Here is a 21,609-nt window from a genome sequence, read left to right as displayed (position 1 = left end):
ACATTTTATTCTGCCTGGGTAACACTTGGATACAAATGATGGTGTGAACACTTGGATACAAATGATGGTGTGAACACAGAATTTTGCACACTATACAGCTAAAGGTGTGAATTCCCATTCTCTAGCAGCTGATAGGAACAAATGTGCAGGTTGAATGCCAGTTTATACAATTTTGGATTTTTTTTTAACCAACACAGTATTCAAAACCACTCTTCTCCCAGTTTCATAGAAATTGAACATTTGCAGAAAAACACTGGTTAAAATGCGTATTGCATAAATGGATGAATAAATAATGTAGAAAAATGCGTTAGGGAAATATTTGCAGAAATTATGTACATCAAATAAAAGTGTGTGTTCTGCCTACAACAGATAAATAAGCATGGAAGAAAATGAAAGAAAATTATATTTGAAAAAGCAGTTGTAAGAATTTTTTTTTTTTTTACAATTGTACAAGAGCAGTCCAGTTTAATTCTTTTGATGGCCTTGTGAAGGATTTACTTTACAACATTGTTTTTCTCTGAAGGCTGGTCAGAAAAAAAAAAGCTAGACAGATAGAAAGAGATGTAAAGTTCTGGAGAAACAAAAATGCTGAGAGATTAGATGCCAGTCTAACTTCCCATTTGTAACTGATTGCTGAAACATTTTCTCTGAGTGCAATGAAAAAGTATGTAAAGTGATACTTCTGGCTTGGAATAGCTTGGAAACACCAGGGAATTTTTACTTCCACCTATTCCCTCCCTCAAGGTTGCCTAGAAAGTTCAGCAACCTTTTCTTATCATAAAAAAAAAAGAGAGAGAGATTAATCAAATAAAGGAAAGATTCCCCTGCCTCTATTTTCTTTGTCTCTTTCTTGAGAAAGAAAATATTTAAGACTGTTCTTGCTGGAGGGAACTTCATGAGATTTAAGTATCGCATTTTCTTACTGCAGTCTTCCCCAACTTGGTACCCTTCAGGGATAAGGTAAAGATAAAATCTGGCTTGATTGCTCATGTGCATAGCCATGGACGTTTTGTGGAAACATACTAAAATAGATTGTCATTGACTTCTTCCTGGACTTGGTAAAATTTTCCTTTTCTTCAGGATCCAATCTGGTTGATCACCGGGACCAGAGATTTAGTTTGAGATTATCTGATGGTGTGACAAAGAAATCATATTTGTGAGTATCGTTAGCTTTTAGAAATCAGTCATCAATATTGCAAACATAAACCTAGATAAGGAATTTCTAGATATCATATAAATTTACTGGGATTCTCAATTTCTCCAGAATATAACTTAGTATGGGTGTTATATTTACAAAACATAAAACTGGAGGGATTCTTTGAGTTAAACTTTATATGATTTTGAAAAACTTTCAAAAAATGAATAGAAAGTAAGTAGAGAGAAAGAATATAGGAATGAGAAAGTTGGACGAAAACAGAGAAAACAGAACTCAAGTGAGGTGGAGGAAGGAAGGAAGGAAGGAAGGAAGGAAGGAAGGAAGGAAGGAAGGAAGGAAGGAAGGAAGGAAGGAAGGAAGGAAGGAAGGAACAATATAATAGCCCACCAAGCTCAGATTTCAGCTACTACTTGTTTTTAGCTTTAGCTTTAGCTGACATCTATGTGTGTTTTGATAGACCCTTCTTGATAGACCCTTCATGACCCTCAACAGTTAGTTAATGCTTTCTTGGAAACCAACATGAAATATAAACTTCAAAACTATTTGGAAATCTCTCTTTCATATGTGTTATTTTCCCCCGAGAAGGAAAGAATGGAAAAAAAGCAAATGTTCAAATATCTTAACAGAGCATAGTGATACAGTACCAAAACTAACTATGGCCTCATTTTAAATCAAGGATTGCTTCTATTTAAAAAGGACTCCTAGTTGCAATGTCTTGTTTTATACTCAGACAGAGAAGCTCCATGAATTAGATAATAGGACAAGCTAGAAAGTTGCCAAAAGTAGTTGCTGGATTCATATTTTCAGTGGTGATGAGGCAATCTAATAATTGTGAAAAATATCAAATCATGTCTTTTTCAAATGAAATGGTTATATTCAGTTAACTTTCTTGCAAAAAAAAATATGGTTTGCTATTATCTTCTTCGGGGGTATCTTTTCAATTTTCCATTTAGTCTATATGGATTTTCCCATCTAAGTAGTACTAACTAGATGAAGATCAGCCAAATCTGATTAAGTGATGCTGTCTAGCTGAGTAATATCTAAGCTATGGGATCATAAAAGGGAATATGCAACAGATTTAACCTCTTTTTTATTATTGTTTGAAAAAAAAACAGCGCTTATGTAATTGGCATTAGTATATCAATTTCTGAATTCTTGGTATATGTAACAATACTGTTGTAAGTACAAAAGATAAACTTATTATTAACATGTCAGAACATTTTTACACATATACTGTCTCCATCTCAATCAATAATTCTACTTCATCATTGACCATAAACAGAATTTATTGGAGTGTCTGAAAAAATTTTAAGTTCTAATGTACAAGTTGATAATTTACAGTGAAATTTGTACATTTTGCATTTAGAACAGTAACTATGGTTAATGGACTCAGGCTTGGAGGATAACTTTAAAATAAAATATAACACTGTATATTCACGTTTGAACAGACACTGAATTACAAAAGTTGTATATATGGAATCATAGTTTTAGTATAATCTTGATTGATGAATTGTGTAATCTATTCACTTTGAACTCCAAGTTATTTACTCCATGGTGATCTATGTAATCATTAAATGTAATCTTAATCATTCAATAAAACAATACACTTTTTATTTTTTTTATCATCTTGCTAATATATGTTTCCGTTCTCTTCCTATAAAAACCTCAATTGCCTTAAAATCAAAGGATTATTAAATTCAAGAAATTAGAATGATTTCCAAGTTCTACTTGAAATGAAATTATCAGCAGTATCTGAATTTTGCTGAATTCTCATTCCTCATCATAGGATAATATGTTTGCAGTTACAATCTGTAAAACAAATCCGTGCTGCAATGCAACTATGATTGAATTATTCTGACATAAAAAGAAAACATCAGCTTGCTTAAAAATAGCAATGCTAGCTGAGAAAATAAGAGCCAAATGTGGTGAGATGTCATTCATTCAGTTTAGGAAAGAGATAGTGGTTATTAAGCATAAAGGTCCAGCTTTATATGGCAGACTTGGGAATAAACAAAAAGCAGCAGGTTTCATGTGAAGACTTATTAGGAAATAAATCTGTGTGTCTTGTAAATTCCTTATAAATAAGTATGATGAGGTCACACTTGGAATACTGTGTCTAGTTTTAAGAACCATATATTATTGTACAGAATATTGTAGAGCTGGAAAAGAAGCCAAAACATGCAAACAAAATATGAGGTAAGATTCTATTGCTCAGGAACTGTCAGAAGATGCCTAAATTGGAATATTTGTGAAATGGATATAGTATCATTTTGACAGAGTGGGGATATCAATGGTTTTTGTTGTCTCTCCTAATAATAATGTGTGAGACATCCAATTTAGGCAGTTGGCAAGTCCATTCCTTTTTCGAGGCAGGATGAAGTGGATTTTGAACAAGGTTGAGGATTTCATTAAGGTTTATCACTACTAGCAGATTGTTCACAAATGCAATGAAGTTGTTGTTTCACTGCCAGGCCATATTCAGCTAAAAAGCTACTCAGTTTTGGAATGGAAACGTGGCCTTTTAAAAACTTTATCTGAGATATTATGAACTGGCGCTACTCCTAAGAATACTAAGATAGATTCCACCTTCCTCTTGGAAGGGTAGTCATATGATATTGTAACATGTAATATGTGCCTTTTTGGGTGCGGGGAGGAAACTTGGGGTCAGTTTGTCATTGCCGTCTTTGTAGGGGAAAAAGAGTGACTGGCCCAAGATAACCCAGTTGGCATTGTACTTAAGATGGATTTATTTATTTATTTATTTATTTATTTATTTATTTATTTATTTATTTATTTATTTATTTATTTATTTATTTATTTATTTATTTATTATTTATTTATTTATTTATTTACTTATTTGTTTGTTTGTTTGTTTGTTTGTTTGTCTGTCTGTCTGTCTGTCTGTCTGTTTATTTATTTATTTATTTATTTATTTATTTATTTATTTATTTATCTATTTATTTTTGTCAATTGCTTACAAGATAATAGGTATAAGTAAAAACATGGTTATGAATACATGGATACATATAAGAAAAAATAAAAATAAAATAAACAATAGGACAGGGACGGTAGGCACGTTGGTGCACTTATACACGCCCCCTACAGACCTCTTAGGAAAGGGGTGAGGTCAATAGTAGACAGTCTAAGGTTAAAGTTTTTGGGGTTTGGGGAAGAAAACACAAAGTCAGGTAGAATATTCCAGACAATGACCACTCTGTTGCTGAAGTCATATTTCCTGCAATCAAGTTTGGTGCGATTAACCTTGAGTTTGTATCTATTGTTTGCTCTTGTGTTGTTATGGTTGAAGCTGAAGTATTCATTGACAGGTAGGACATTGCAATGTATGGTTTTATATACTATACTTAGATTGGACCGAAGGCGATGTACTTCTAGTTTTCTAGGTCTAGAATTTCGAGTCTGGTGGCATAAGGTAATCTGCAATGAGTAGAGGAGTGGAGAACTCTTCGTGAAATATTTCTGGACTTTCTCAACTGTGTTAATATCAGATACATAATGTGGGTTCCAGACTGATGTATTCAAGTTTTGGTCTAGCAAATGTTTTGTATGCTCTAGTTAGTAGTGTAATATTACCAGAGAAAAAGCTACATAAGATTAGGTGAACAACTCTTAACGCCATTTTGGCTATATAGTTACAGTGGGATCTAGCACTTAGGTCATTAGAGATGAGTACTCCAAGATCCTTGACAGAGTTTGTATCATCAACAAGGTCTTGACTATTCAGCTTGTATTTTATTTTCTGATTATTTTTTTTGCCAATATGTAGGACAGAGCATTTATTTGTTGAGATTTGAAGTTGCCATTTGTTTGACCATTCTGATACATAGTCAAGATCTTTTTGAAAGGTAGCAGTATTATCTGTGGTATTGAACAGCTTTACATCATCAGCGAAGAGAACGCAGTTGCTCTTGATATGATCACAGAGGTCATTTATGTAGAGTATGAAGAGAGTTGGTCCGAGAACACTGCCTTGGGGGACACCAGTGTTGACAGGTACAGAATTCGATAGGATGTTCCCAATTTTGACCATTTGTTGTCTGTTTGACAGTAATGCTTCTATCCAATTATCCAAGTGTCCATAGATACTGTAAGTTTTTAGTTTTAGGAGTAGTTTGTCGTACACCACTGAATCAAAGGCTTTACAGAAGTCTATGTAGATTGTGTCTATTGCTTTGCCCTGATCGAATTGTGTAGTCCATATGTTTTTGAAGTGTAAGAGTTGCAGACAACAGGACAGTTTTTTTCTGAAACCAAACTGTTTGGTAGGTTGTTTGTCTCTAAGTGGAGGATAATGGATTGGTTAATATTTGATTCCATGATTTTACAGGTGATGCAGCATAAAGAGATTGGTCTGTAATTTTCAACTAGGCTGGGGTCTCCCTTTTTGAAGATGGGGATGACCATGGCTTGTGACCATAGTTTTGGCAAGGAGCTGGTCCTGAAAGATTTTTCAAAGATTATACTTAGAGGTTCGGCTTTGGCAGTGGATAGCTTTTTGAAGAAGTAGGCACATATTCCGTCTGGTCCAATAGATAGAGATGGTTTTAGATTTTGCGTAGTGCTTTTTCAACAATGTCTTCTGTAAAATCGATATGTATTAGATCATTGTAGTTGTCTGTGGTTTTACTAGGAAATACTGGGCATGATCCAATGCTGCTTACAAATACTGAGCCAAAGAATTAGAAATCCTGGTCTCCTGGTTTCTTATTTAGTGCTTAGTCACTGCCACAAATACTGAAGAACCTACAAGGGTACCATGGTGGAAGAGAAAGCACAATAAAGACATACCACTTATTTTGTAAGCCTCCATTTGATTCCAAGACTAGAGTTTGATTGATGTGAATCTTCTTGAATGTCCTATAGCTTGGCATTTTTCACAAAGATACTGGGGATACTGGGAAATGGCTTATATACAGAAAGAAAGTCAATGGATGAGATTATTTCTGAATGATTTACCATGTGCTTAAAATTTAGGTATTCATATAGTGTTAGCACAGCCCAGCTGTCTGTCCCAGCTGTCAAGAATTACAGGGAACTATGTGGCTATTTTTCTTGAAAAAGAGTATATTGAAGTAGGGGTTCCCTACTACAGATAGGCCCTTGATTTATGGCCTATCACTTAGCATCCATTCAAAGATCTGAAATACCTACCTAGATGGTACTGGATTCAAAATTCTGATCCTCATCGTCCAGTAGTTACTTGACCGCACTTTGGATACTTAGTAATTGCCAAGCAACCACATTTATGGACATGTAGATAGTTCTCAACTTACAACAGTTCATTTGGCGACTGTTCGAAGTTACAATGGCACTGTAAAAAATGACTCATCACAAACATTGCAGAATCCCAAAAGTCACATGACTAAAATTCAGATGCCTGGCAAACGATTTATGACATTTGTATTTTCCTGGAATCACAAGATCACTTTTGTAACATTCTGACAAGCAAAGTCAACGCACAAGCCAGATTCATTCAATAATTGTGGTGAGAAAGCTGGTAAAATGGGGCAAAATTCACTTAACAAGTGTGTTGCTTAGCAACTGAAATTTGTGGCCCTAAGTTGAGGACTACCTGTATGCTACATTCTGCAGTCACATGACTGAGATTTACAAAGATTTGCTGAAAAATTATATTCACTTCCAGTTCCAAGCAAAACTGGCCAAAGTGAACCATGGATTAATTTAATGACAGTGGTGGTTGCTTAATAACTTACAACATTCACTTAATGAACACCACAAATAAGGTCATAAAATCAGGTCGGTTACATACCCAATCTGCTTTACAACAATCACAAGTTATAACCATGTTGAGTAGGAGGACTATCTGAATCAAGGGCATCAAACTCAAGGCCCGTGGGCTGCATCTGGCCTGAGAAGTGCTTAGATTTGGCCTGCATGCTCACCCTGGAAGGACTAGAGTGTCAGAGAAAACGGTGCTCAGGCAGGTGGCATGTAGCCCTCCCATGCTCCGTTTTTGGCTGCAACGGCCTTCTGCAACCCTCTGCCAGTGAAAATGAAGCCCAGGCAAGCTGCATGCAGCCTCCTTGAGCTCAGTTTTCACTAGCGGAGGCTGCAGAAGGCTGTCATGGCCAGAAACAGAGCCCAGGTGGGCCATGGTGGCCAAAAACAAATCCTCTATGACAGAGGTAGAAATTTTGAGTAGTTCAGAGAACCGGCAAATACCACCTCTGACTGGCCCTGCCCCCATCTATTCTCTGCCTCCCAAATCCTAGCTAATTGTCTGGGTCTTCTTTTGTTGCCCCTGCACAGGAGAACAGAGCTGAGAAGCAGGTTAGTGGGATGGGAGAGGGAATGGGGATTTTGCAGTTACATTTCCCCAGGAAAGAGGAGGGAATGGTGATTTGCAGTATCCTTCCCCTACCATGCCCACCAAGCCATGCCTATTTGAATCCCACCACTGCTCTATGAGCGATGTTGAGCTGGCCTTGCCCATCCTGGCCATGCCCCCTGCCAGCCTAAGGTCAAATACAACCTTGCCCTCAATGCCCTCAATGAAATCGAGTCACCCCAGATCTGAATGACACCTCAGATCTGAATGATAGAGGGGAAGTGACATATAGATGATATTCCTGGGCCTAGAATGGTGCCTGAAATATATTCTTCCAGGGGTGCCTGAAAGGGCACTCAAAAAGTTGACAATTTCAATCATATGGCCCCAGGTGCCAAGTTGACTTTTAAACTGCCATGACCTTACCCTGAGTTTTTTACCTTCTGTTGCTCTTTTACATTGGCCATGAAGTTTTCTTTTTTGCATGAGTACATAAGAATAAAAGAATGGCAAAAATAAAGCAATTGTCCACATTTGTTAAAATGAAGCTCACCTCATTTATATTTTCGAAAAAAAGACTAAGTATTATTCTTCACTTAGTGTGTTACATTTAACCTTAGAAAAATCTATAAGATTTCTGAAGAAACTGATCCAAAAAAGGTGGGTTGACAGAGGAAGAAACATCTTTTTAATTGCATTAGCAAGTCAGGAGAGGCTTTCAACTTCAGCTTTCTCAGTCATCTGTTTTTCCTTCTGCCAGTTTTGGAGAACATTGTCGGGTATTAACTAATCAACCTGAACATGACAGTCAAAGATCTTTTGCCATACTGGGTTTAGAAAAAAATTATAGCATTATTATGAAAGAAGAGGTGTGTAATATCTTGGAAAGAGGCACATTCAATTTAAAAAATGTTTTGAATTTGTCTAGACCTATGGATACTGGGCCTCACAAAATTTACCTGTGGTTTTATTCAAATACTAGGACAGCAGCAAGTCAGAAAAAAACTGTACAAAGGTGTAATGTGATTTGATGCAGACTATAATAAAGACTCTACAGAGGATACTCGGAGAACCATTGTACTGTTAAGCTAGGAGATAGCCTAAATATATTAAAAAGATAGGGGAAAGGAAACAATTCATCTAGTTTTGTTTCCAGCTGGAAACCACTTCTGAACTTTGTGCTTGAAATGGAAAAAAAATGAAACTTTGATTTTAGGGTTTATTGACTGCATTGACTTTGTTGCTAGAGAAATGGTCTGAGATAATTAAAAATGGAAAGCAAAAGGTTGAGGTTGTAATGTTTTGTAAGGTGCAAAGAATCAGGACCACACATTAAGCTCCAGTTAAGATTTATATACACAAGTCAGTTAATGTCAGCACTAAATTGGCACTAGACAAGTGCCAAATCCAGACAACTGGATTTGGATCACATAAGGATTCCAGACTGATACCTCTCTTGAATCTTCCCACAGGCAGAGCCTTTTCTCCTCCTACACTTTTCTTGGATTTTACTGCACTGAAAAAAGGTCAGAAGTCCTTGTCCTTTTTTCCTTTCTCCTTTTCCTTTGCACTTTTCTTTTTCCTCTTTATCATTCTGTACTTTCATTTCTAGCTGTTGTTGTTAGTTGCGAAGTCGTGTCCGATCCATCATGACCCCATGACAACGTTCCTCCAGGCTGTAATAATAACTTTGGGGAAAAAAAGATAGGGGAAGAGGTTTATATTAGAAACCAGTATTCCAGAATAGAGCTAGACAAATTATAGATGAGTTCAATATCTCACTTCAAAAACTAAACTCCTGTAAGTTGAAATAAGGTCAGGAAGTGATCCAGTTACCTTGGCATGGGGTAATTAAGAAAAAAAACTTTTTTATTAGGAAAAAAGAGGAGTTTAGTAACAGAGCCAATTGGGGGGTTGAAAACAAAATTCTAACACGTTTCACCTTCCTGGCCTACTGCTTGCTGTCAATAACTTTCTGGAATTTTCTAACTCTGCCAATAACTCTCTGGAATTCTTTTTGGAAACTTCTCTAACTTACATATAGGAGTCACTTTGCTTTGGATAATTTCAACATCCCTGTTAGCAGAAGCATAATCTTCTTCTTCTTTACCCACTAGGTGACCAGAACATGACAATCTGGGCAGTAGCTGGCAATAGTAACTGGCAAAAAAACTAAAGACCTTGGAATACTCACCTCTAATGATCTAAGTGCTAGAGCCCACTGCAACTACATAGCCAAAAAGGCATTAAGAGTTGTTAACCTAATCCTACGTAGTTTTTTCTCTGGTAATATCACACTACTAACCAGAGCATACAAAACATTTGCTAGACCAATACTCAAATACAGTTCATCAGTCTGGAACCCTCATTACGTATCTGATATTAGCACAATTGAGAAAGTCCAGAAATATTTCACAAGAAGAGTTCTCCACTCTTCTACTCGTTGTAGAATACCTTATGCCACCAGACTTGAAATTCTAAAACTAGAAAACCTTGAATTACGCCGTCTTCGGTCTGACTTAAGCATGGTATATAAAATCATACATTGCAATGTCCTACCTGTCAATGAATACTTCAGCTTCAACCATAACAACACAAGAGCACACAATAGATACAAACTCAAAGTAAACTGCACCAAACTTGATTGCAGGAAATACGACTTCAGCAATAGAGTGGTCAATGTCTGGAATACTCTACCCGACTCTGTAGTCTCTTCTCCAAACCCCAAAAACTTTAACCTTAGACTGTCTACTATTGACCTCACCCCTTTCCTAAGAGGCCTGTAGGGGGCGTGCATAAGCGCACCATCGTGCCTACCGTCCCTGTCCTATTGTTTCTCTTATTCTTTTATTTTTCTTATATGTACCCATTTCATGTATTCACAACTATGTATACACTTATACTTATTATCTTGTAAACAATTGGCAAATCAAATAAATAAATAAATAAAATAAATAAATAGATAATGGCTTATCTATTGACTTATAAGGAAAGCTTTATAAATAACTTGATGACTTAACTGATAACTTTGTAAAATCTCTTTCCAGAATATGAGCAGTTATATTCAGGTAGTCCTCAACTAACAAACATTTATTTAGTGACTGTTCAAAGTTATAATGACACTAAACAGACTGGTTTATGATCAGCTCACACAGTCAAAATTTGGACACTTGGCAACTGACATGTGTTTACAATAGTTGTAGTGTCCTGGTCTCATGCAATTGAATTTGCAATCTTTACATCTGATAAGCATAGTCAATGGGATAAAGCCAGATTTGCCTAACGACCACATGATTCCTTTAAGAATAATATGTTTTGCTTAACAACTATAACAATAAAGGTCATAAAACTGGGCATGGCTCACTTAAAATCTGTCTTGCTTACCGGTGGAATTTCTGTTCCCAATTGTGGTTGTAAGTCGATTACTACTTTTAAATTTGATAAATAAATAAAAAATGTGTATCAAATGAAAAATTCAGAGAGGAAAACATTAAGGATCTCTATACATCCAACTTTCTGTGGCTGGAAAACCAAAATAAAACTAAACTCATCTTTTTTTTAATAACTTCCCTGCATTGTACATCTTATTGTATTGTGCAGGGTGAGACAATCAGTAGGAAGCCTACTGCTTTATTTCTTCTTTTCACTCTGGTTTGCTTTAATGAATTGATTTTCACTTATTTCCCTGAACACAATTTTATTGAAGCTGAAATCACATCACCCCCCAATGGGTTTTTCAAAGATCTTCGCAACCCCAAGGGCTCTTACTGCTTAGCATGGTCTATGTAATAGTTTTGGCAGCTTTCGACATCATCAGTTAAGAGGCAGCTCCATAAAGTCCAAACTCCCAAACAGTCTTGAAGCCAAGCAAAATACTACAGACTGTAAAAAGCCAAATCTAAACATAATTATATAGCTGAAGTTGGGGTTTGGAAAGGAGAGCTCTGCCAACCCCTCTAGGGTTCCAAACCCACAGATTCTTGCCACTTACTATTTCTATTCTATACCAGCCTACTATTTTCTGCTTGACTGCTGAAAAGAAGTTGCTATACAATTTATTTTCCAGGCTGTATTTATTGTTATCCAATTGCAATCAACATATGCTGGGTCCAGCTCTATGTGCTGAGGAGTTTTCGATCAAGGGAAAACACTTTCCCCTTGTTTATTGGCTATGGCCATTTACATCACTCTGTGTGCTTAGCTTTATTACTTGGAATGGGTAGGAGGCAATAAAGATAGATAGAAATAGGATAGACAATGATGATCAGCATAGCTGGATCTGGCTGAGATTCTTGAGCCTGCTAACTCTTTTTCATTGTGGTTGTTCATTGTTTATTGTTCTCCAAGTGAAGAAGCAACACCCTCATCTTTTCTCCCCCACTTCTGGTGGTGGTGACAGGAATTGTGTTCAGAGGGATAAATCAAGATACTATTCAGGAGAACGGTGATGAAATGGAGAGAAGAACTTCTCCCACTAAGGACATCTAGCTGAGATCCTGTGGTGAATGTAATCTGGATTTCCAGGGGAGATAAAATGCATTCCAGAATGAGCAAAAGACAGAAAGGGCTAGATAGGTTGAGCTTGAGGAAGATGGCTCCTCCAGTGAAAGGTCTCAGAATATATCTTTAATGGCAAAAGTATTCTGTTTTAGTTTGGCAAAAATTCTGCTTATACATGAAGAAGAATAAAGGAATCCGCTTAAAAGAACTTCAACTTGGGTGGGGTTTTTTTAGGGGTGGGGGGAGCCTGTCAGATTCATTCCCACCAAAATATCTGCAGATTAATGATAGGTTTCAAAATTAGTAGGATCCTGCTGGTGGTACCTTTCAGAATGAGCCCTGTATTTGGGGGAACTGTATTGTTACCTTCCCTTCCAGTTTTAGGGCTTTTCTTTTTATGGATGAAGGTGTTTGCAAATTAAGCAAGTAGTGCATGTATTTTGCTTCTTGGATCTAAGGTGGTGAATTTTGGTTTATCAGCCTGAATCTTCTAAAGTAATATCAGTATCTACTATCATCAGAGTGAATACAAGTTGTCATTCTGGCAGGCAGACAGGCAGGCAGACAGAACAATTTTAGATTTCATCCTGCCAAAGTTTGGATCTGGGTGACTAGGAATCACCTGGGTTTGGGAAAAATGAGTCCATGGGACAAATTAAAAAAAAAGAGTGGATGAGCTAATATTGTAGTATTCTATATATGTTTTGCAGAAAGGATTGCCAAGAAAAAGTAATTAACAAGGAGAGTAGCCTGGGTAGGATTATATTATATTGTGTAGATGTTGGAAAGATTTTATAGTATTGGGAAGCTTTTTTGTGACTAAAATTAGCTACAGTTTTTAAACAGAATTACTCAGTTTTAGTTTGGATTTATAAATGAATATATTTCTAATGGATCTGAACTTCTGCTTTGGCAGAAACTTAATGCAGGAAGAAGTGATGAATTATGTGCACAGATGGGATTTTAGATAAACCCTTTCTTTAAAACACCCTTAGTGATTGGCCCAAAGTCACCCAATCAGCTTCCAAGCCTAAGGCAGGACTAGAATTCATAGTCTTCTGGTGATGTAGTCTGGTGTCTTAACTACTTCTAGAAAATCTCCCATGATGGAGCACTCAGATATCAGGAGGCAGGCTGCACCAGTGCTTAATAGCTCTTGATATTGTCGGGAAATTCCTCCTCATTTTAAGTTTGTTCTCTCTCTGTAAAACTTGTATCTATTGGTTATACAGATTAACAGAGTTGGAAGGGACCTTGTAGGTCATCTAGTCCAACCCCTGGCCGAAGTAGACCTTACACCATTTTTGACAGAGGGCAATCCAGTCTCTTCTTGAAAGCTTCCAGTGATGATACAACAGTGATTGGTCTTGTTCGAGACAATGATGAATCCGCATACATACAGGAGGTTGTACAATTTGCTTCGTGGTGTAACCGGAACAATCTGGAACTGAACACACTCAAAACTGTAGAAATGGTGGTAGACTTTAGGAGAAACCCTCCCATGCTACCACTTCTTACAATACTAGACAACACAGTATCAACAGTAGAGACTTTCAAATTTCTAGGTTCTATCATATCACTGAAGATTATGACTTAAAATGGACACCCAACACCAAAAACATCATCAAAAAAGCATAACAAAGAATATTCTTACTGGGCCAACTCAGAAAGCTCAAACTGTCCAAGGAGTTGCTGATACAATTCTACAGAGGAATTATTGAGTCTGTCATCTCTACCTCTATAACTGTCTGGTTTGGTTCTGCAACCCAACAAGACGGACACAGACTCCAGAGAGTAATTAGTACTGCAGAAAAAACAATTACTACCAACCTGCCTTCAATTGAGGACCTGTATACTGCATGAGTCAACAAGAAGGCTGTGAAAATATTTACAGACCCCTCACATCCCAGACATAAACTGTTTCAACTCCTACCCTCAAAACGACACTATAGAGCACTGCATGCCAGAACAACTAGACACAAGGAGTTTTCCCCCGAATGCCATCACTCTGCTAAACAAATAATTCTCTCAACACTGCCCAACTATTTACAAAGTCTGCATTATTCTTACTATTAATCTTCTCATCACACCTCCCACTTATGACTGTATGACTAACTTTGTCACTTGTATCCTTATGATTTATATTGACTGTTTCCTAGTATGATTTGATTGCTTATTGTACCCTATGACTGTTATTAAGTGTTGTACCTGATGATTCTTGATTCTTGATGAATGTATCTTTTCTTTTATGTACACTGAAAGCATTTGCACCAAAACAAATTCCTTGTGTGTCCAATCACACTTGGCCAATAAAGAATTCTATGACTATAACTCTATGACTATAACAACTTCTGAAGGTAAGCTGTTCCATCAGTTGACTGCTTTCACTGTCAGATAAATTTTCCTTATTTCCAAGTTGAATCTCTCCTTGTTCAGTTTCCATCCATCATTCCTTGTCTGGCCTACAGGTCCTTTAGAAAATAGCTTGACCCCTTCCTCTCTGTGGCAGTCCCTCAAATATGGAAGACTGCTATCATGTCTCCCCTGGTCTTTCTCTTCACTAGACTAGCCATGCCCAGTTCCTGCACCCATTTATTGTATGTTTTAGCCTCCAGTCCCCTAATCATTTTTGTTGCTCTTCTTTGCACCCTTTCTAGAGTCTCAACATCTTTTTTAATTCTTGTCTTATTCTCATGTGCTATGGGGAATAATTCCAGTGCCTCTGCCCCTGTGACAACCCTATATTGGAAAACTGCTATCATATCCCTCATTAGCCTTGTAGGCTAAATAATTAAACATGTTTAAGTAATAATTAAGCAAATACAAATGTATCCCATTAATTTCACCCCCCTCCCCATTGTTCTCTCATTGATTATTGAGAAGCAACCAGGTCCTTTCTTATCAAATTCTCACCAATGGTTCAAAGATACACTGAATAGAACAAACAGCCAAACAAATGAATGCATACAAGTGTTATCTTCTTTGTTCAAAATGTTGGGAAGTCAGGATCTTCTTTTACAATCAGGTTTTCTATATTTTAAATTCTTAAATTTCTAACTGCTCTACAGAAGCTGGTGGCTTTTCCCAGTAGACAAAGTGTACCAGACTCTTCATTTAGCTGTCAAAAAGAACAAGAAGGGCACTGGAGAGGAAGCCAAAACACTGAATGCAACTTTGCAAAAACTGAACAATCCTTGGTGTGCAGAATACCTTATTTTTACAGTTCACAAACAAATTTAAAAGATTCCATAAATGCAATGTTTATTATTAATTTAACTGCAGCCTGGGACTTGCATTTCTGATAGTCTTGTAATTGTGGCCTGGATGAATTAATCTACAAAGTAGCCATACAGTAAGTGGGTCTACCTAATTCCCACCACTATATCAAAATTTGGACTCTTAAGATCTTCACACATGACACCATTCTTACCCTACACAAAGTTCCTTGAATATTTATTTAATCTATATCTATATATCTATATCTATATCTATATCTATATCTATATCTATATCTATATCTATATCTATATCTATATCTATATCTATATCTATCTATCTATCTATCTATCTATCTATCTATCTATCTATCTATCTATCTATATATATATCTATATATCTATATCTATATCTATATCTATATCTATATCTATATATATATATATATATATATATATATATATATATATATATATATATATATATATATATATATATATATATATATATATATATATATATAAGCGAAATATCACTCACACATCATCACAAAACCTCCAGAACCATAAAGCCTACAAACTTGAAATTTGACACATACGTTCCTCTTGGCTTCTAGGTGCTCACTAAGAAAGGATTTTTTGAAATGACCATCAGAGCATTAGTATTTTGTATATTATTATTAACACGCTCTGATGCTAGGGAGTTCTACTCCCCCTCCCCACCTGAAAAGACATCTGTTCCAAATGCAAAACACAAGCAGAGGAGAGGAGTTTCAGTTTTAGTTTCACTGGAGCAATCAGCTTTAGTGCAGAACAGTTGAGCTAAGCCATGCCCAGGCTCCTGGCTGTCTCGTTCTTGCTCACACAGCAAATACTGTTTCAGTTTCTCAACTCTCTCTCACATTGACAGGATGTTAGCCACATGAATACCGATGGATGCTGGTAGGCAGAGGCACAATTCCCCCCCTTATTTGCCTCCCCTAAAACTAAGCCCAGTCACATAGTTTTGTAGGGAAGCATGGGGTATAGAGCTAGTATAGTATATTTATGAAATTTATGGTTTCATAAACATTGAATATTTATGAAATGTATGAAATAATAAAAGATTTCAGAGTATTTTGAGTCTACTTGTATTAAGAGACAACATTTATCTTGTTTTTTAAATTAAAAAAAAAAACCTCCCAAAAAACTGATATGCACCATTACAAAATGGACATAGAGATTGAGAATTAGAAAAAAAAAATCGGCTGTTTTGGCCAAGATCCAGTCAAATATCAGATTTACTTATAACATCATAACAGCATAACTGCATGCTCTTTTAATGGATTGTTTCAGAGTATTTACAGCTTTTCAGTTCCTATACTGGATTTCCATCAGTGCTGTTCAGATTAGGGAATGTTCAAAAGATTTGTTCATTTCTTTGTCTTTCCAGACCTCACACAGAGTGATTACATGAGCAAGAACCATGTATCAATCTGTTGGTGTGCTCAGCCTCAGAATCATAGCCTTACTCATTTCTTTTAAAAAGAATTTTAAAAAATCAACAACACCCTCTTAATTTATTGTTATTGATGGCTCTGACTGCTGTTAAGCTACTGCCTAAAAGCTGAACATAGATTTTTCAATTTGAAGGACACAGCTGGTGGGCTGTTATTTTTGGTTTGAAAAGTAAATCTAGATCAGTTTATTCTATGACAGAACCATTACATCTTTTTTAAGAAATGTACAGTATGTTGCAGACAAAGCAATGATTTAGAGGCAGTTCACTCTGTCAAAGTATATATAGGTAAATACTGTATCATAGCCTATCACAACCCATTAAATTAAATTAAATTAAGTACATAAATCAGTTATCATTTTGATTAACCAATATTTTAAGAACAGCCAGCTTTAACAATGGATGGTTTGTTTGTTTGTTTGTTTGTTTGTTTATTTATTTAATATTGCCGCCTATTTGCCCAAGACAACTTGAGGTGGCTTACAGAATGTAAAACCATATTTAAAATAAAAATTAAAAAACAATAAAAACCAACAAAAAGAATCAAATAAATTAATAAAGTGTAATAGAACAACATCAATAGAAAATCACACACACACCAACTCCACCCCCGCCCCGATGACAGCAGATCACATGAGCCATTTGGTGGGCTCCATCCCGCGCTAGGTTCCCCAGGCCCAGGTCTTCCGAGCCTTGTGGAAGAGTGCTAGACCATTCTAATATTCTAATAATTCTAATTCTCTAAAGGATCTCTAAAGGATAATGAAAACTCCATCAAATGTTCTCTATGTAACAAATACGCTCATCATGACTGCTTGGGATTACCCAAGCAAATGATTCAATACCTAGAATCATCCAATGAGATTCCATATCTCTGCAAATCATGCAGACCCAAACTGGATCTGTTGGAAAGAGTTGATACCATTGAAACACGAATAACATCCCTTGACACCATAGTAGCATCCCTGGAGGCCTTAAAAGAAAGATTATCCAACCTTGAAAAAAAAGACACAACGCAAAAACCTGAACATCCAATAGCTACAAACCATATCTATACCCAACAACCACACCCCAATCCACAACCCAATCCACAGAAAAACATAAGCCAGACAAATAATGATATCCCAATCCTCATCAGAGAAGCTGTTGAGCATGAACTGAAACATCCAAACGCCTTCTTATTTGGTCTAGAGGACATCAATGATAATGATGACATCACAACTGTCCGAAACATCATAAGTGATTATCAAGCATCAACCATCTCCCCGGATGAAATACTTGACATTTCCCGCATTGGCCAAGAGCTCAAAAACAGAGATGGCTCTGTGGCCCCATGCTTCTGCAGGGTCATTTGCAAAAATGAATCAAGCAAACATAAATTCATTTACACTATAAATTCACTCGCCAAAACCAACACCAACCATAAGAACCTCCGTTGTCACCCTGACTTAACCATACAGCAATGTGCCTGCTCCCGTGTACTCCGCACTGAACTCAAAAAACGTCTAGACAATGGAGAGAAGGACCTGAACATTGACTACCATGCTGACTGTATCAAAAGTAAGTCACACAACCCGCAACTCAGTTTTAACCTTCAACCACAACCCTACCTCAACCAATCCAACATCACCCAAGACTAGGCACGCACGCCCCTAACTACCTCAGTTCCAACTACAACTGGCCTTAAATGCAAGCTACTCAATGCAAGAAGCCTTGCGAATAAAATACCTGAATTTCTCCTCTTACTAAATATGGCTAAATTCGATATCATATTTGTCTGTGAAACATGGCTCAACGCATCTCTCCCTGACTCCATTACCACAGTAAGAGACTATCATGTTTACCGATCAGATCGTGAAATCTGTAGAGGAGGTGGTGGTGCTATCTTCTATAAAAAGTCCTTACATCTAAAAAACATCCAAGTTAGCCAGGAGCTTGCTCTTCCTGAGACCATCATCTGTGAACTATCCTTAAATATCATATTTCGATTCTTACTATGTTACAGAGCACCTGATTATGACATCGAACATGTAAACAAGCTAAATACACTACTAACATGGGCAGCATCCTGCCCACACACTTTTATCATTCTTGGTGACTTCAATCTACCTCATATTGACTGGACGCTAAATGAATGTACAACTGAACCCATACATGCAACTTTCTACAATGCAGTAACAAATCTGGGACTGGAACAACTAGTAACCAACAATACTAGACTTAACAACTGCCTCAATCTCATCTTCTGCAATAGTTTGAATTTAATTTATGGAATACAAACTAAAGAACCCTTTTCCAGTAGTGACCACAATATAATTTTGTCTCAACATACGCCCACACAAAAATCATCACAATGACGTAATCCCCTTCAAAAAAGGCAACTATGATCTTATAGACAACGATCTCTCATCCCTTGATTGGCAATCTCTATTCACTGGATGCAATACTGTTGAAGACCATTACAACTTATTTTTACTTGAAGTCAAAAGAGTCATCAAACTATATGTACCAACAACAACTCCCAAAACAAAACAAAAAAACAGATTACCCATAACAATAAGAAAACTTCAATCCAAAAAGAGATCACTCTGGCGGAAAAACAAATCTGGTCACGTTGCCAATTTCAAAAGCCAATACAAAAATTTATGCCACCAGATAAAGACTGAATGCACCAATTATCACATTAAACAAGAGGAAAACCTTCTATACACCAATTCCACCTGCACTTTTTACATTTTTGTAAACAACAAACTAACAGACTCAAGGTCTACCCCTGATAGGACCTAATGGTAAAGACTGCAACGACGACACCATCAAAGCCAACATCTTTAACACATTCTTTGGCTCAGTATTTGTAAACAGCAATGGATCATGCCCAGTATTTCCTAGCCGAACCACAGACAGCTACAATGATCTAATACATATTGATTTTACAGAAGACAATGTTAAAAAAGCACTATGCAATCTAAAACCATCTCTATCTATTGGACCGGATGGAATATGTGCCTACTTCTTAAAAAAGCTATCCACTGCCATAGCTGAACATCTAAGCATAATCTTTGAAAAATCTTTCAGGACCAGCTCCTTGTCTAACCTATGGTCACAAGCCATAGTCATCCCCATCTTCAAAAAGGGAGGCCCCAGCCTAGTTGAAAATTACAGACCAATCTCCTTATGCTGTATCACCTGTAAAGTCATGGAATCAATTATTAACCAATCCATTATCCTCCACTTAGAGACAAACAACCTACTCTCCAATAAACAATTTGGTTTCAGGAAAAAACTATCCTGTAATCTGCAACTCTTACACTGCAAAAACATATGGACTACACAACTTGATCAGGGCAAAGCAATAGACTACATAGACTTCTTTTTTTAAAAAAATTTTTTTAATTAATTTTCAATAAACAAACATACACAAACAAAACACAAAACATGAAAACATAAAACTTCTTTTTGGAAAGCGGCTCTATCCCGGGTTACATCTTTTTGTACAGACATAAATCGAAGTCATGCTCACTTTATATGCCATTTCATGTCTTATTTACCATTCTACATTTTCTATATAGCTTCTCCCCTCTTTTCACTCTCTTAATTCTGTTTTATTTATTTCATCTCAATTTAAATCATTATGCTTATATCTTTTGTCTGTTCTATTTCAATTATCTATTATCTTTTCTCATTAACACAAAATTTCTCCTGTAATCACTGATTGAAGTATGACACCTTTTTATCTTTCCCCTAAATTTAACACTTAAAATAATATATAATTTTCATTGTGATTCTGCTTTGTACATTCTAAAGCTACGTACTATATTTTAAAATAAGAAAGAATAATAAGTTTATAATATAATTAAAACAATAATCCATAGCAAATTAAACTATCATTAAATCTTAAGCATTTTACACATTCCTTTTAATATTTTATCCCATTTTATAATCATATAATGTTCCAATTTTCTAACATTATTTTCAAATACAAATACAACAATACAGTCTTATATACTTTCGCAGAATCTCTTTTTTAATTATATTTTTACCCATTATCTCTGAATAAATCCTGTTTCTTTACATCTTGTTTCAAACCTTTGTAACTTCTCTTCCCTTTTCCCCTTCCTTTCTTCTCCAATCTAGCCTTTTTACCCCCTTGTCTCTTGATCTCCACCCGCTTAATCTCCACCCTCTTCTGCATTCCTCTTTTCTGTTGCTTTCTAACATTATATCGATTTTTCACCTTTCCCCCCCTTTTTTGGTTGTTTTTTTAAGTCTTAAATTCTCCATTCTCTTTCCCCTCTTTCCCTTTTCTTCCCCAGCTAGCATTGCTTGTTCATTAAAGATGGCTTCTTCTTCATCCCAATCTTCTAGTTCTTGTAGTTTCTGATAGGTAGAAATCGCCATTTCTAAAAAATGGAAAACAGATCCAGAAGAGCCCTTCCCTTCTTGTTCCTCTTCTTTTAGCTTTTTAAATTCCATTTTCAGTTCATCAACAAGTAATGCCATTGTGAAAAAATTTTTAAACAACCCAAATGTTTTTAGTCTTTCAAATAATAATTTCCAAAGGTCCCAAAGTCACCAAGCAATCCAAATACACACAAACTGTTTCATTTAGCACTTTCTTCTTTTTATACTTTCTCTTCCTGGGGTTACAGTTCAGTTGCAAAGTTCCAAAATATATCTTTTAGAAGTCTTGTTACAATTTAACTCTAGTCTTATAAATTCCAAGCAGCCTCCTCCAGCAAAATCTTAATATTAATTCTTTTCCTCTCCCTTCCCACTTGTAGCAAAATAAGTTTTTTTTCCCCCCAATGTTCAGAAATCTTTAATGTCCCCTTGGCTTTAATTTTCCGATTTAATTACCTGCTGATGCCAAAGCGGGTTTTTCCGATTTCCATCTGCTATCACCGTAAGGAAGGAGAGTAAAAAAAAACAAACT

The sequence above is a fragment of the Notechis scutatus genome, chromosome Z (assembly GCF_049901735.1).
Source record: "Notechis scutatus isolate UNSWTSFEM ecotype Mainland chromosome Z, rNotScu1.2, whole genome shotgun sequence".
Lineage (NCBI taxonomy): Eukaryota > Metazoa > Chordata > Lepidosauria > Squamata > Elapidae > Notechis > Notechis scutatus.
The sequence above is the reverse complement of the archived record's forward strand: the minus strand, read 5'-3'. Positions refer to the sequence as shown.